The sequence below is a fragment of the Stegodyphus dumicola genome, chromosome 2 (assembly GCF_044657685.1).
Source record: "Stegodyphus dumicola isolate Sdum_Otavi_A_Nest chromosome 2, ASM4465768v1".
Lineage (NCBI taxonomy): Eukaryota > Metazoa > Arthropoda > Arachnida > Araneae > Eresidae > Stegodyphus > Stegodyphus dumicola.
This window is the reverse complement of record NC_140769.1, coordinates 91,529,624-91,545,533: the sequence shown is the minus strand read 5'-3', so window position 1 is coordinate 91,545,533 and position 15,910 is coordinate 91,529,624. Positions and strand designations below refer to the sequence as shown.

Here is a 15,910-nt window from a genome sequence, read left to right as displayed (position 1 = left end):
TATCAAGGATCTTCATATTATGCTGCTCCCTGAAGTATCCAGGCTTATAAAAACATTGTTTCTTTAGCTTGCTGTTCTGACAGCAAGCTAAATAAGCTATGAATGCCATTTTTATTTCTATGCAAATACCAAAACTAGTTGTGGTTGTCTTTTAGGTGAGCAGGCAAACTGTCTTGCATTGGAAGATTTAATGACTAGTAAATAATTAGAAGACTGAAAGACTACTTATACTACATTAGCAATAAAAGGAAAAAAAAAGTTTATGTATTTTATCATAATATAACATATGACTGATATTGCAGTTATTTTATTTCCAATATGAACTGCTGTCAGATCCATGTCCAAAAAACTCCTGTATGAAATGAAGGCTGTTTACATACTTGTGAATGCATTTTGTTACAAAATTGAAAAAATATTTAGTAGGGATGGAAAAAATTAATATACTTTTTTTTGCTTCTATCACCACTTCATTGATATAACCAGTGGATTAAGATTTAAAAATTCTGGGTATATGGTTATATGCTCAAATAATAGATGTGCTTTATGATGTATATATAAAATGAAACAAAAATATTTTTATTAAAAGTAACAAATGGCAAAATAAAGCAATAAAAGAACACACCACAGTTTCTTATGTGGTTGCCAAAAAATTTATAAGAATTTTACAATTACCAAATATTTGTATTTAATGTTTCTGAAAATAGGTAAAGATAAGACAATACACACAAAGAATAAACGAAAATATTTTGACGCATTTTTTAATAATAGAAACTTTTATTTTAAAATTTAATTTAAAAACTAAAGTTAATGACCTAAAACTGCAATAGTATATTTCAGTACAAGTGAAGAAACTGATAGTTTTTAGGATATATATTAGATTTATTTATAGTATTGTTCCAATATAGGTATTTGGACTACAAAAATCTGACTTTTTATGAAATGACATACAACTTTTGTTCCATATTTCGATTCTATGACTCAAGTTTTGCCAAACTGCCAAGTTTGGCAAGTAAAAATGGCATGAGTACTTTTTGAAGCATTAGCTCTCAAGATTATAGCTCCTCAATGTTAATTGAATTTTATGGCTGAGGAATGGTTACATGTATATACAGATGGCTCTTTGACCAATAGGATCCAGGGGGCTGGAGCTGGAGTTTTTTTGCAAGCTTTTCAGTTTCTACATACCTGTAGGGGCTTACTCCACTAACTTTGATGGAGAAGTGAAAGCCATTCATGTAGCTCTCCTAGCAATTGAGACAATCATTGAGACAGAGCTCATTCAGGAGGGCTGTTGTACTGTCTGATTCGACTTCAATACAGGCCATTTCCTCTTGCCAAAAATGTAAGAACATATGCGTTCAACAGTGTCAGGAAGTCATAAAAAAACTTTCCCACAAGATATCTTTTCAATGGGTACCTTCACACTGCAGTATTTATGGGAATGAGATGGCTGATATGCTTGCGAAAAAAGGGGCTACGGTTCTCAAAAAGCCAGAAATGAGTGCAAGCCTCCATTTTATTAAGCTTCGGACATCGCTGACATATCAAAAGACTTTTAGAGATTTTGCCACTCGGACTTGTGAGGGCAAGCCTTGGAATGTTCTCTCAACAAACCCAGCTTTTGTTCCTGAGCACCCACGAACAGTTGCGGTTGCATCTTTTAGACTATTGACGGGACATGACTGTTTACAGAATGATTTATTTCACATTGGACTAACTGATTTGCTGTTGTGTAATAGTGGACGGCGGAACATTTGGATGAGTGTGAAGCACTGACAAATTTTTCTTGTAGATTTCAGTGCTATTGGCAAGCAAGAAGTTTAATGGCAACCAATGTAACTGGCATTTGACAAATAAATAAAATAAATAATGTTAATTGAATTTAGTATATATTTATTAATCTCCCTTTTTTATTAAACATATTTTATTTTTCCGTTCACATTTCAAAATTTAGGTTCATTTCTAGTAAAATTCGCCTATTTTTTATGATTTATTTTTAAGTAATTTTATAAATTTTTCGAAAAATATTTTGAACTATAATTTACAAACTTTATACCATAATCTTAAAGTAGACGTATTTCTAAGTGTACCTACAAAAAATAGTTTTTTTATCAAAAAATTTCGAAAGATATACGTGAATACGTATTGGCACATTTAGAAATTTGACAAATATGTTATAAGCGATAATAATGCCAAATGTGGTTTGCACCTTTTGTTAAAATGATTTAAAAGTATGAACAATGACTTTTTTCCGCTCGTGTACAATGATTAAAAAGGAAAATAGATTGCTATAAATTAAGAAGTTTGGGAAGTGAATTATTCTTGGCGCAAACTGAAAAAAAAGTGCAAAGATAAATTTTTGAATTCCGCACCAAATTTTACGAAGTTTAATATTTAGGCACAATTTGAGTCGTAGAATCAAAATATGAAAAACAAATTGGCGTATCATTTCAGAAAATATCCGATCTTGTGTCAGAATACATGTGTTAGAGCATTGTTATGTATAAATCTAATACATATTAGCACTTTTGAGACATGAAAAACGCAATATGAATTTCGTCAAATCGGCCCAGTAGACTGGGAGATATGGAACTGTCCCCCCTTTTTTTAATGCAATGCACAGTAATATGTACTGAAAATAAGAAATTTCTTAATAAATAATTATATGATAAAAATGGAAAAAAAATCTGAAAGGTTTCAAATTTTAAATAAAGTACAAATGTGCGTTTTTTTAAAAATCTTGTGTGTTACTTTTATTTATTAAATATCTTGTTCTTTGCACATAAACCATAGAATTCAGTTCAACAGCAATGTCGCAAAATAATTTTAAAATCAGCGTATCTTTAGAATTTCCGATGCACAGTTCCGTGTGCTGGAGATAAAAAGGTTTTTTTTCCCCAAGTAGAGTGTTGCCATTGCACGCTTTTAAATCGTTGAGTTTGTTAATAAAAAATTCGTTAAAGTTTTACAAAATATGAAATCGATAATGAAACAAGTTCCAAATTTAAAATTTGGGCTTTCAGATGCCCATAATGCAGTAGGATTACGTCATTAAAAATCAGATGGCTATGAGTACCATTGTTTTATTACAATGCAGGAAACATACATTTATGCAGATTCTTCAAAAATAATACAGGGCGATAGCATTTGGTGGCAACGATTTGAAAAGTGATACGCCATTTATAGGGTTCCGATGCAAAATCGCAAAACAAAAACAATAGTCTTTCACGGATAAAGCCCCTTTGGACTAATAAATGTTTGTTATAGTTATTTAATTAAATAATATTATAATAAATAATTTATTATTTCTGCTTGATTTTTTAGACTAAAATATGTATGCATTCTTATACATGGTTTAAGTGGACGGGGAATACCAAATATATTTAAAAAAAAAAAAGATTTTTGTGTAAAAGATCACAATAATGGCAAATGTCATATTAAATCAAGTACGATCAGTGATACAAGTGATCTCCTGTAATGAGTAAATACCTGTTGACGTGTTTTCCAATCAAAAATTATAGTTCCATTATTTTTAGAAATGTTCTCTCAACAAACCCAGCTTTTGTTCCTGAGCACCCACGAACAGTTGCGGTTGCATCTTTTAGACTATTGACGGGACATGACTGTTTACAGAATGATTTATTTCACATTGGACTAACTGATTTGCCGTTGTGTAATAGTGGACGGCCAATGACGGCGGAACATTTGGATGAGTGTGAAGCACTGACAAATGTTTCTTGTAGATTTCAGTGCTATTGGCAAGCAAGAAGTTTAATGGCAACCAATGTAACTGCCATTTGACAAATAAATAATGTTAATTGAATTTAGTATATATTTATTAATCTCCCTTTTTTATTAAACGTATTTCATTCTTCCGTTCATATGTTATATGTTAAGTTCATATGTTATGAAAAAAATTTTCAACAATTTTTGGTTTCTAATATTGCACATCAGTATGAATTTTTGTATTTATTTCTGTGAATATGGAGTAAAGGTGCAAAAGACAACTGATAATGAGATCACCCCATGACACGAGAACTTTCCCTCCTTCGATAATAAATTGCTTTTTTCAGGAGAAGAATGCAATTTCATCTGACCTCCTCATCCTGTGGCATGTAGTGAACATTTCTTCTGGATGATCGTGTTTATTTGATGCATCCGAACTGTGTTATGAAATGTCAAGGTGCGGTAAGGTAGCTTCCCCGCAAAGCAGTTTTAGGGTTGCCATAAAATGGCAAGGGAAGGCAGAGTTGCCGCATTTGGCGACAAAACTGGCGATATGCCATGGACGAATGGAAAACCTTCTGGAACGAATTCTTACCAGTTTAGCCCAGAATGTTCTCAAACACAAGCCAAAAGCTATATAAACCCTGCTAGTCCACAATCAGTTAGTGTGAGAGTGTCTCGTCCAGTGTGTGTGCTTCGTCTAGTGAGCTAATAGTCAGTCAGTGAGCGAGTGTCTCGAAGTCTAGTGCCGAGTTGGTCGTTGAGTGCATCGAGAGAGTCTTTTAGTGCATCTTCGAATTTTGTCTTTGACTGTGCTGAGTCGAGAGCTATACTCTTGTGTATCATCGAGTACATTGCGAGTTGTAGCGGGGAGAGTCTAGAGAGTACGTGGAGTTTCGAGAACGACCAAGCAGAGTCGGGAGCTGTACTCTGGTGCTTTGCAGTGAAGATGTCTCTACCGTGATAGCCTGAAGGCTTTGTCGCTGATTGTTCCAGCGTGTTTAGTGTAGTTCATTGACGACTGTAAAATGTGACTTTGGAGCTGTCCTGATCAGTATTCGCTAAATAAAGTATGTTTCGATATTCCATCAAGTGCTGTCGTCATTATTCACTCCAAATTTGTACAAACCCGTAACGCAAAAACGTGAAGGAAGAAAATAACGTAACAACTGGTGTCAGAAAAGAAAAACACAACAATACTTAGATTCCCCCCTTTTTTTCTAAGTTAGCAAAATTTTTATATGTGGGAAAAGTTTTTTACACAGACATAAATAAATTAGTTTTTAAAATATTTTCGTCAAGTCCTAGTAATTCAGGTCTCATATTATATTACTACGTTGTGTATAAGATATCTTATATAAATTTAACACGATCTTCAAAAATTTATCATCAAATTAAGCACATTAATTTAATTATTTATTTGAACTTATTTATCAGTTCAATTTTAAAATATTAAGCATTAATTCAAAAACATTTTTTTCGTGCATTTCTATTGAAATAACTCTTTTGATTTTGCACATCGTCATAATTGTAGTTCATTTAGATTACTGCCTTTATATTTGTGTGCTGAAAATTTTGAAGCTATATATTAAGCAGTTTTAAAAATATCATGTACACAAATCTAAAAAGCACTGTTTCAAGAAAAGCAGTTTGAAGTAAAAATTTCCTATGTGATAGTGAACACCTAATAAGAACTGATAATATTGTAAATGTAAAATAGTATGTAAAAGGACACAAAATATGCTATCAAACCACAAAAATCATTAAATATGAATATAAGACTCATAGTACTTACCATTGAGTAGGAGTAATCATAATGAAAATCTTGTACTGTATTGTAAAACTTAGTTGTACATAGTGCTTGCAATAAGATTCTCAAGTAACTTATTAAACTTTTATATGCTATAAGAATAATTCTGTATGTTTCTATAAAACACTTTCACAAAAGCATAACTAATTTTTGTAGTAATTTCAAATTTTCAATTTTCATGTACTGCTTCAAATGATGCAATTACTTCGTTTACAGCTGTATCAGTGATTGCTTTGCTAAAACTCCCTTTTCTAGAGCAAAATCTCCATTCTTTAAAATTTCACTGGGATTTTTGTGTTCAACCACCAAGGCATTGTGGAACACAGAATATATCTAAGTATTTACTACTTATAACATATGTGGCCAATGGCATCAAGATTCAATTTAGAACTGGCCTTGAAAAATACAAATATAGAAATTCACTGCCATTGCTTTATAAAAAGAAAGCTAAAAGTGGTGATAAAGGCAAAGAATATCTCATCTGATTTGATCACTCCATAGCTACCAACTCTCCTGGTTTTCGTCACAACTTCTGCTCTCCTGGTAGAACATTGGATGTCCTGATTTTTAATTTTTAGCCTTTACTAAAATGTTTTTCATCAATAAATGAAATTTCTACAAATTCCATGCCCTACTTGTAATTATTTTCAGCATAATTTCCCTTATTAAATTTTATTTGTTCTGAATTATCTTAATCTACTCTATATATTTGAAAAACATTTTATGAAGATTCAACTAAAGTTTAATCAGTTAATATTTGTATTTAATTTTGTTTTACATCAATGTAATATGCAGTACATTACTAATTTTATCCACACAATAGTATGTCTTAAATTATTTATTTTATTTTCATCATGTTTAAAACTACTGAAATAAATTAAAGCTTTTCTTCTTTACTCGGGATTTTGTTAGTATAAAAGTGTGAGAAAATAACAAATTGAAATTTCTAAAGAGTGTAAAATTTAGAATATCTAATTAAGTATTAATATATTTCATGTCAAATAACCTGAATAATGCATTATAAAGTTAATTTAGAGTTTTGATGTGATGCTATCACTATGCAACATGAAAACCTTCCGAAAACTGTGGATTTTTCATATTTCAGGATTGGCAGCTGTGTTACCCCATGTTAGGTAATATATGGTTGTCATCAGACACAGTATTTTTACCATCATGAGATCCTGAAGTATTATAAATATTTTGCAGAATACCATTCTGTAGTAATAGGGACATAAGAGCTGACACTTTATGACTTATTTAAATATACTGCAGCAACAACTCTTATTTCATCTTAACCTTTTAACAGCAAGGAATAGATAGTTTCCCTTATGCAAGGTCTCTGAATTTTTTTTATTTGTTATTCTGGAAACTGGGATTTATAGGCAATTTACATTTACAAAACGCAGTTTTTGTTGTGTTTCATTTTTCACCTCCATTCGTTTAATTACTTTATTTATTTATGTGTATTTGATAAATGGAACTGAACAATGCACTTGTATTTTATAATTTTATTAAACATACATAAATTAACACATATTCAATTAAATGTATTTTTCGCAATTATGGTTGCTATATTTTTGGTAGTCATAATTAAATAATGTGTTTTTTAGAGTTGTTTTTTATTATTTTTTTTATTTATTGGCAACATGGCTAAATTTATATTGTAGAATCAGTGGTTTTAATGATATCCGTCTTTTTGTCCTCACATATGATAAATTTAACATGTGGTTAGGATTTTTTTTTTTTTTTTGTTCCTGTTTAGTATAATGACAGAATTAATGATTAGTGATTTTATGGTTTGCGTTACTGTTTTTATTTTTTTAAAGTGTATTATAGGCAATATTTATTTATGATTGTAATTCTGTGATATTTTATTAGTATATTCTTTTATTGCTTTATTTTGCCAGCTATTACTTTGAATATAAAAATATTTTAATTTTATTTTATATATATAAAATTTAGAAGAATATATACAATCATAAAGCACATCTTTTATTTAAGCATATATTTTATATTTATTTCCTGTATTCTTATATAATGCTTTAATTGGTTGTTTTGATGAAAATTGCTCTCACTTTGTTTATTTGTATTATTTGCTGACATTTATAATTATATTTTTGTCGGTTTCAATGTATGTTTTACTATGAGCTTGTGACCACGAGAGGTACCATTATTTGTTTGTTTCAGGTGTAAGCAATTTTCACTTTAAGCATGATATGCATATAACATATAACTTGCAAAGTTCTTTGTCATTTAGTATATTTTGTATTTTCCTGCAAAATGTAGTTGCCTTTATACTTTTTGAAAAAATCTGCCATTTTTTAGATTATTTTTTTTAAGTATCTTTAGCTATAAAGCTAAATGTAATGATCTGTTTTCATAATTAACCCAAAAGGGCATTAGGCCAGAAGGATTGTTAGTCTTGAAACAGCATTTTGTGTTGAATGACTTATCAAATTGCTCATTTAAAAGTGTTGTATGAACTATCAAATTAGTGTTACCATATATTATTGCCCTGTATTTTATTTAAAGAAATTACATAATGAAGAATCTGAATGAATGTATGTATATTTCTCGCATTGAAAAAAAAAAAAAAAAAAAAAGTACATAGAAACATAAAATTTTGAATAACATAGCCCTGCACCCGAATATGAGCACCTGGAAGCCCAAATTTGGAATATGTTTTACTATCTATTTCATATTTTGTAAAACTCTAATGACCTTTTAATTAACAAACTCAATGATTTCAAAGTGAGCAGTGAGCAGTGGCAACACTGCATGGAAAAAACATTTTTATTGAGACTGTCTATTGGAAATTCTATAGATATGTTGTTTTTAAATAATTTTAGCTCAAAGGGACATAAGCAAATACTCTCAAAATGTGTATGTGTGTAAATGAAAAAAACGCCCCTTTGGGCGTAATGTAAAATGTAAACGATTTCAGATTTTTTTTTAAATCAACATGCTCATTATTTAATTTATTTCCTTACATTGTCATGCTCTCCAGCCAAGTGAATCTTTATATAAAATAAAACTGTTTACTGAGAAAATATTTAAGTGTTCATGAGTAACATAGTATAATATATGTAAGGACTGTTTCTATTTTGTCAGAAAAATAGGTTTAGCAGTTTGAAATTTCTTTTTTAGTATAGGAATTTTCATAATTTTAGAATGAAAATATTTTGTTTATCGGATCAGTTTTCTTAAATTATAAAGTAACTCATGTAAACTGTATAAATGACTCTGGGACTTACATAATTATTCTGTCGACTATAAAAGTTGGCTACCTCGACTCATGAAATTTGGTATGATGCTGTCAAAATTGCGCCAGTCATTCCAGAGGAATTCTGCAGGAACTGATGCTTTATTTAAGAAACTATTTGTAGTCAACTTGCTTTGTTTTGCACTTTTCAAAAAGGCTTTTGTTCATTTCTGTTATGTTGTTAGGCACTCTTATTTCACTAGCAGCTCTGTTTAGAATGTTATGAATAAGAACTTCCCATAGGTAACTATTTTAATCATTATTGCTATTTTGTTGGCCATATTCAGCTGATCATATCATGTTCATTAATACTACTACTTTGATATTAGGATCCCATAACTATGAAAGTAACCAACTGCTTGCTGTTCTGGAGAAGGGAGGTCCCAAATTTTAACCAATTCTTTCAAAATGCAACAAAAAATACGGCAACAACAGTTAATTTATATATTGTTCATAAAAACACAAGGTGTCTTCTGAAGAAACATTCGGGTTACATCAGATGAAAGCACAAATGTTATAAGTGTGCTGTTATATCACACTTACTCATAATTGGTACTAAATCACACTGCTTGGCAACAGTTGTACAGTTAATGGGATAATAAATAAGTATCTAAATTCTTTAAAGTAGCAAAAAAATATATGTTCTTACTTGCTTGTAAGATGTAAAGGAAGTATTGTAATCACAAAAAATTTCAGGTATTGTATTTCGACGAAAATATCCATTTTGACCACTCTTGATTCCATTTGAACGATGTTTTTGCCTTGCATCTGTATGTACAGTCAGAGTAAAGGACTCTTTTTCCAAAAACGGATTGTAAAATGGATTTAAAATTGATTTAGAAGAGATTTACAATGTTATTATTAAGTATGTGCATATGTACGTTTCTTGCATATATATATATATATATATATAATTTATTTCCTAAACAGTATTGATTAATTGATTATATTATCTCCTAAGTTTAATTAAAGTAGAATTATTTTAAAAGTGTGCATCCATACTGGTAAGTTATATTTTGAAAGATGTTTTGAAATAATTTGAAAGCAAAATGTTAATAATGTTTTAACGGGGACTGGAGTTAAATCATCACGAAGAATAATATTTCAATTGTAAAAGGAAAAATTAAAACATGTAATTATTGTCATTGATCGGAAATTAGTTGACTTTTCAAGGGGAACAAACCAACTCCCGTTCAATGAACAATAATTGATAAAAATACGTAAATATGAAAGTGTTTCGTCTTTACTCGAGTTATAAGTTAAAGCCAAACCGTCAATTCTAGTCAGGCCAAATATTTCCGCGAATAGTTGCTACTCAAAGAACTTATTCTCATGAAGCATTTTAGTCAATTCAATTTGGAGTAAAAATCAATTACTGTAGAGAAATCCTATAAAACTCGAGTAACCGTCCCCGACACTATCATCTTTATGTATTTGAGTACTATATTATTTGTAGAAATTAAACATTGGAAATTGTCATTATGAAATCAAATTCAAAGTAAAGTTGAAATAAACATAGAAGATTATAAAAAAGATAAATAATGCAAACTTTGTAAAAACAAATCAAAGAAAACATAAAAATAATATAGAAAATAATATAAATAAGATAGTGAATGTACATGAAGATATAAAGGCCAGAAAGGTATTAAGTAACTTACATTCTTTCTAGTGGGGGAGTTGGCAAAGTGTTCTCTTCGTGTCTGACTCAGAAGTGTAGGGTGTCCGAAAATTCTTAGCGGCAGTAGGGGCTTTGAATAATATCAGTCGGTAAGACTTGGGTGAAGTAATTTATGGTAGTGGGTGGGACTTGGAATTCTTGAGGGATGTATTTTGTGGAGTTCTTATCTGAGAGAGACCGTCTGTTAAGATTTTTTTGAAAATACTAGTGAATGGAAATTAATTAATTTCTGGCTAATTGTCGTGTCGCAATAATTAAGAATTTAAGAAAGGAAAAAGGCATTTTCGCTGTCCAAGAGCTAATAGACAGTCTAAAGGCAGGAAATAGGCCCATTTTTTTAGTAACAGTATAGTAACAGTATATGTCTGAAGACAATTAGCTTTTTACAATATATACGATTAAGTAATTGCACTATATACAAATCTTTCAACTGACAGTCATCCAACTTATACCGCCTTCTCAAATTTAGGAATAAATTATCATATCCCTATCAGTTAAATGATTTAGAGTGAGTATTTAACGCCTGCTCTTTTAAGGCAATGGTTGATAAATTGAAAGGGAATTAGATTATTTTTGAGAATTTTGATAAGGATCAAAATTTCGCGTTGTAAATCTATTGTATCTGTGCATATAGTTTTAATTCGTTGTATTTGATTAATTATAGTATTGTTAATTACTTTTTTGGATATGTTGGAGTTCCAATTTATTAATTTTTTAGTATTGAAATTGAAGTTTCTTGTTTTGTCAAAAAGTAAAATTTTTTTGTAGTTAATGATTTGAAGATCTAGAAAGTCTATGCTATTTTGTGAATTATTAGTTTTATTAAGTTTAAGACAATTCGGATAAATGTCGGAGTTTTCAATTTTACCAAAATTATTAATTGTAATAAGGTCATCAATATATCTGTAGGTGTGTTTGTAGTAATTTAACTCTTGTGGTTGTAGATTTTTTTGGAAGTTAAATTCTTTGACAAATAAAAAGATAATATATATATAAATCTTGTACGTACCAAACAAATGGTCTTAGAACGTTGAAATTTTGTATTTGACACTGTTATAGCATGTAGATATGCACTTCCATTTTCGTTGGCTGCACCAAAAGTAAAGGCATAAAGTAAGAAATTTAGAAGGTTACTGATAGATTTACTGACAACAGTTACTTTTAGAATAAGAATAATATTATGAGAGATTCAAAGGTTATATTTAACTTAATGGACAGTAGGCAATGTTGGCATATATATTTTGGTATAGAAAATTGTTTGGCAAATGTTATCCAATAAAGGAAAATATCCGAAGTTTGCTTTGTCTATATCAATATCCTTGGATTCCATCTCAGGCTGAAAACTGAGATAAATTTAGACATATAGTTATTGTAAGCTCTGTAATCTTGTTCTTAAAAATATAGTTGTATCATTATAAAATATTAATAAACTATATTAAACTGTTGCCACCAAATATTAGAGTCCTGCATTATATTTGAAGAAATTAAATAATGAAAAATCTGCATAAATGTATGTATATTTCTCGCATTGTGATAAAACAACGGTACATAGAGCCATCGAATTTTGAATGGTGTAATCCTCCTGCGAATATGGGCATGTGGAAGACGAAATTTGAAATTTGGAATTTTTTTTTATTATCGGTTTCATATTTTGTAAAACTTTAACAAATTTTTGATTAACAAACTCAGTGATTTCAACGCGAGCAATGGCAACACTCCACGCGGAAAAAACCTTTTCATCTCCAGTGCGCGGAACTGTATATCGGAAATTTTAAAGATATGCTCATTTTAAAATTATTTTGCAACATTGCTATTGAACTGAATTTTATGGTTTAAGTGCAAAGAACATGATATTTAATAAATAACGATAACACACAAAATGTTAAGAAAATGCTCCTTTGGATGTAATTTAAAATCTGAAACCGTTCAGAATTTTTTTCCCCAAATTGTTTTGTAATTATATATATGTAATAAAACTGCGGTTCGATAACATGACATGAATGATTGCAGATTATGAGTGCAGCATAAACTTGCATTAAAATTTTCAGTGAAACAGGAATTGGTTTTTCACTGTGAACATATAGTAACAAACCCGTGTAGATTTCTTCATAATTACAACTGGCTGAAAAATGTAATGACAGAACAATTTTGGAGGCACTGAGATGTGGAAGCGTAGCAATGTTGTTTAGTGTCGACTTGATGCTTATAGACTTGATGCTTCTTAAAAATGGATAGACTTATGTCTATCCATTTTTAAGAAGAAACAGTCGGGCGGGATTAAATTCTGTATTTATTTAAATTCACATTTTTGTGGCCATAATTCACTTGGCACTCTAATCGACTCTATTTCCAGAACATTTACAAATTTGATACTATAGTGATTGAAGATTGCTGCAGCGTCTTAACAGGATGAAAGCATAAGCCAGAAGAGAGAGAGTGTCACAGTAGTAATGTAAAGGAAGAGAGGTTCAGTTTTTAAGTTTGGTTTACAATTTGGTGATTGGTCAAAAGGCATCTGCATTAAGTGTTATGTAAGATCACATGATTAATTTGAATGACATAGTTTAGACTTATGGTGCTATTTCTAAGATAGAGAGAAGAAATTCCCAAATTAAATGAAAAATAAAAGAATTTAAACCAATTAAAATTAGAAGTTTGCTTACATATTTTTTTATATACCCTCTCTGTTTCCTGGCTCAGTGAACTAAGTTTTTTTATTCTTATATGTTGGTAAATTGTACATTTTTTGTTTTTAAGGTGATTGAATGATATTGTTCTTATGTTTCCTAATGATGGCCCCATTTGTTTACATTTGAAATTTAGCCTGCATAGGGAATTAAGTCAGTTTCTGCACCAACTTGAGTGTCTTTTTATTTGAGTGGGGTCAAACGTTTGGTGCGCTGAAAAAACTGTCTTTCTGCCTAATTTCAATTATTTAAAATTTTAATTGTAAAAAATTGTTTTTTTTAACGATTTTTACCTCTATTTGGTGTTTTAGGTTTCCCTGCAGTTTGCAATTTTTAATGATGTTTTGAGATCTGTATTTTTTCCTTTTTGCGAAGTGAAAACTGAATTGATTGAATGGAAAATATATCTCTAGTGAAATTTGGGGGCGTAAGTTTAAATGAAAAGCAGCAAAAAATGTGCATAATTTTATAGACTGTACAAGGTAGTCTGTGGTGTCCACATCAGATTTTTTTATTTTGTACTCCTAGCAGAATTCTTTTGGGGGTGGGAGGGGAATTTCTCAATCTAAACATTGAATTGATCTTTTCAGAATAGAAATCTTAAATTTAAAAAAATGAGTCTTTAATATGATTAATAAAAATAAGTATTTAATAGGATTTACTAATTAGCATATTTAGACAACGTAATGTTAGTTACAATTTAATCACGTGTTTACAACTTATTAACCTATGTTAAATCGTAATGCATGAAATATTACAAGTGTCATTTTGTCGGTCTAAAATCCTATGCATTAAATTTGAATTATGACTGGACCAAAGTATGTTGACACTGAATGATTTGCATAAAATTGATTAAAAATATTTATTTTTTTCAAATGTTTTAATTATTCATTATGTTTCTGGGTTAACTTTTATTATTTTTTTAATGTATTTCATATTTAAAATTATATATGATTCTGGTATTAATTAGGATGCTTCAGGCTGTAAACTTTTAGCTTAGTTAGATTATTGACTGTCTCAATTATAAAAAAGTTTGTGTTAAAATTTTGAGAAATAGTGAAAAGCTAATTATTTGTTCAGATGAATTTACTAAAAAAGGACATGCTTGCATTTCATAACAAAAATTATATTAAAGTCTTTTTACGTTTTGTAATTATATATATATATGTTAGGAATTTTAAAGCATGTTTTTTCATAAAATGTTTTAAACTATTTTTTGTAATTATATATATATGTTAGGAATTTTAAAGCATGTTTTTTCATAAAATGTTTTAAACTATTTTTTGTAATTGTATATATGAGTTAGGAATTTTAAAGCATGTTTTTTCATAAAATGTTTTAAGCTATTTTTTGTAATTATATATGTTAGGAATTTTAAAGCATGTTTTTTCATAAAATGTTTTAAACTATTTCTTTTAAAACAAAATATGAGTAGACTAAACACAGAACATATGAAATAATACATTTAGTTCAAATAATAAATGGCTTTTGTCTAAGTATTATGTTTAAAACTTGTCAAAACATTTACTGATATTCACTTCTTCAAAGTCATACATGTTAAATCACTTCGTTTACCAGTTTCTATCTTTTTGCTCTAACAGAATGGTGCTGTCATTGTCACTGTAGGTGTATTTTATGGTGTCAGTGCTTTCTGAAGTATTTTTGTGTATTGCTCCAATGCATCTAAAGTGAACTTAAACAGCTTTCTGTCATATACTGTCTTGATATTTTTTATGTTTGCTGTACTTGACATTTGATCAGGAAGCAAGGTGGAAATCCAACTAAATGTTCCAAAAGAGCCTAAATATTGGTGTGTACTGCATGTTCTGTGAGAATTATAATTTTTTCCCTCATTCCAGAATTATAATAGTCCAGCAGATTACCCAACTTTTATACCAAAATTAGCTGTTCGTTTTATTGACTTAGTACTTGGCTAACAGATTTTAACTGTTTTAATCATGGAAAGTTATCATTTTCCCCTATTAAGAACTTTCTCTTGTTTCTTGCCATCTTAAAAAGTTTTATGTTGTTATATAATTTATTTTTTTAGAACACAATAATTTTGTATGATAGTATTCAACAGATGCATATACATTATAGTAAATAAAGCAGACATAGCTCTTAGTAAATGCAGATATTATTTCCATAAAAGTAATTTTTGATTTCCTCCTTCTGTATTCAAAATTTTGCTATTAGAGTTTTTATATTAAAAGATCCTATGTGGATCCTTATGAGAAAAATGATGACTGAATATAATTTTGTTTATATGATTTTGATTGAGCAAAAGTGAAAACCATTCTGGTTTGAAACTTTTGATAATTAAATGACAAAGTTGCTTTATTAGTAGTGTGTGAAAACTAACAATTGTACAAGCTTGCCTTTTAACAAGACAGCCTTTTTTCTTCACTATTTTAAATTTTTTCCTCTTTCTAATCTGCATTATTCTTTTTATGCAAAAACACTCAGCTGCTATCTTTACTAGAAATAGCATATCAAATATTTTCACTCCTTCAGAAGTGATTTATTCCCTCCCTGTACTTGAAATGGAAGCAACAGATTAGCTTGTCTCACTCTAAACAGATAGGTCAATATCATCTAGCTATAAAATATTATTTTCTCAAATACTGAAGCTCTAGTTTGAAGTGTCTTTGCCTAATAGCAATGGCCTAATTAAAAAATGTCTTATCCCTAATATATGAGGAAAATTGTTCTTTTCTATATTGTGATTTGTGTTAAATAGATTGTGA

The 15,910-nt window shown here is 29.6% G+C and overlaps 1 protein-coding gene across 4 annotated transcripts in view; it reads left to right on the top strand.

Moving 5' to 3' along the window:
- Nucleotides 1-15,910, top strand: part of LOC118205180 (uncharacterized) — a 59,142-nt gene that overhangs the window by 39,933 nt on the left and 3,299 nt on the right. The window lies entirely within an intron of this gene.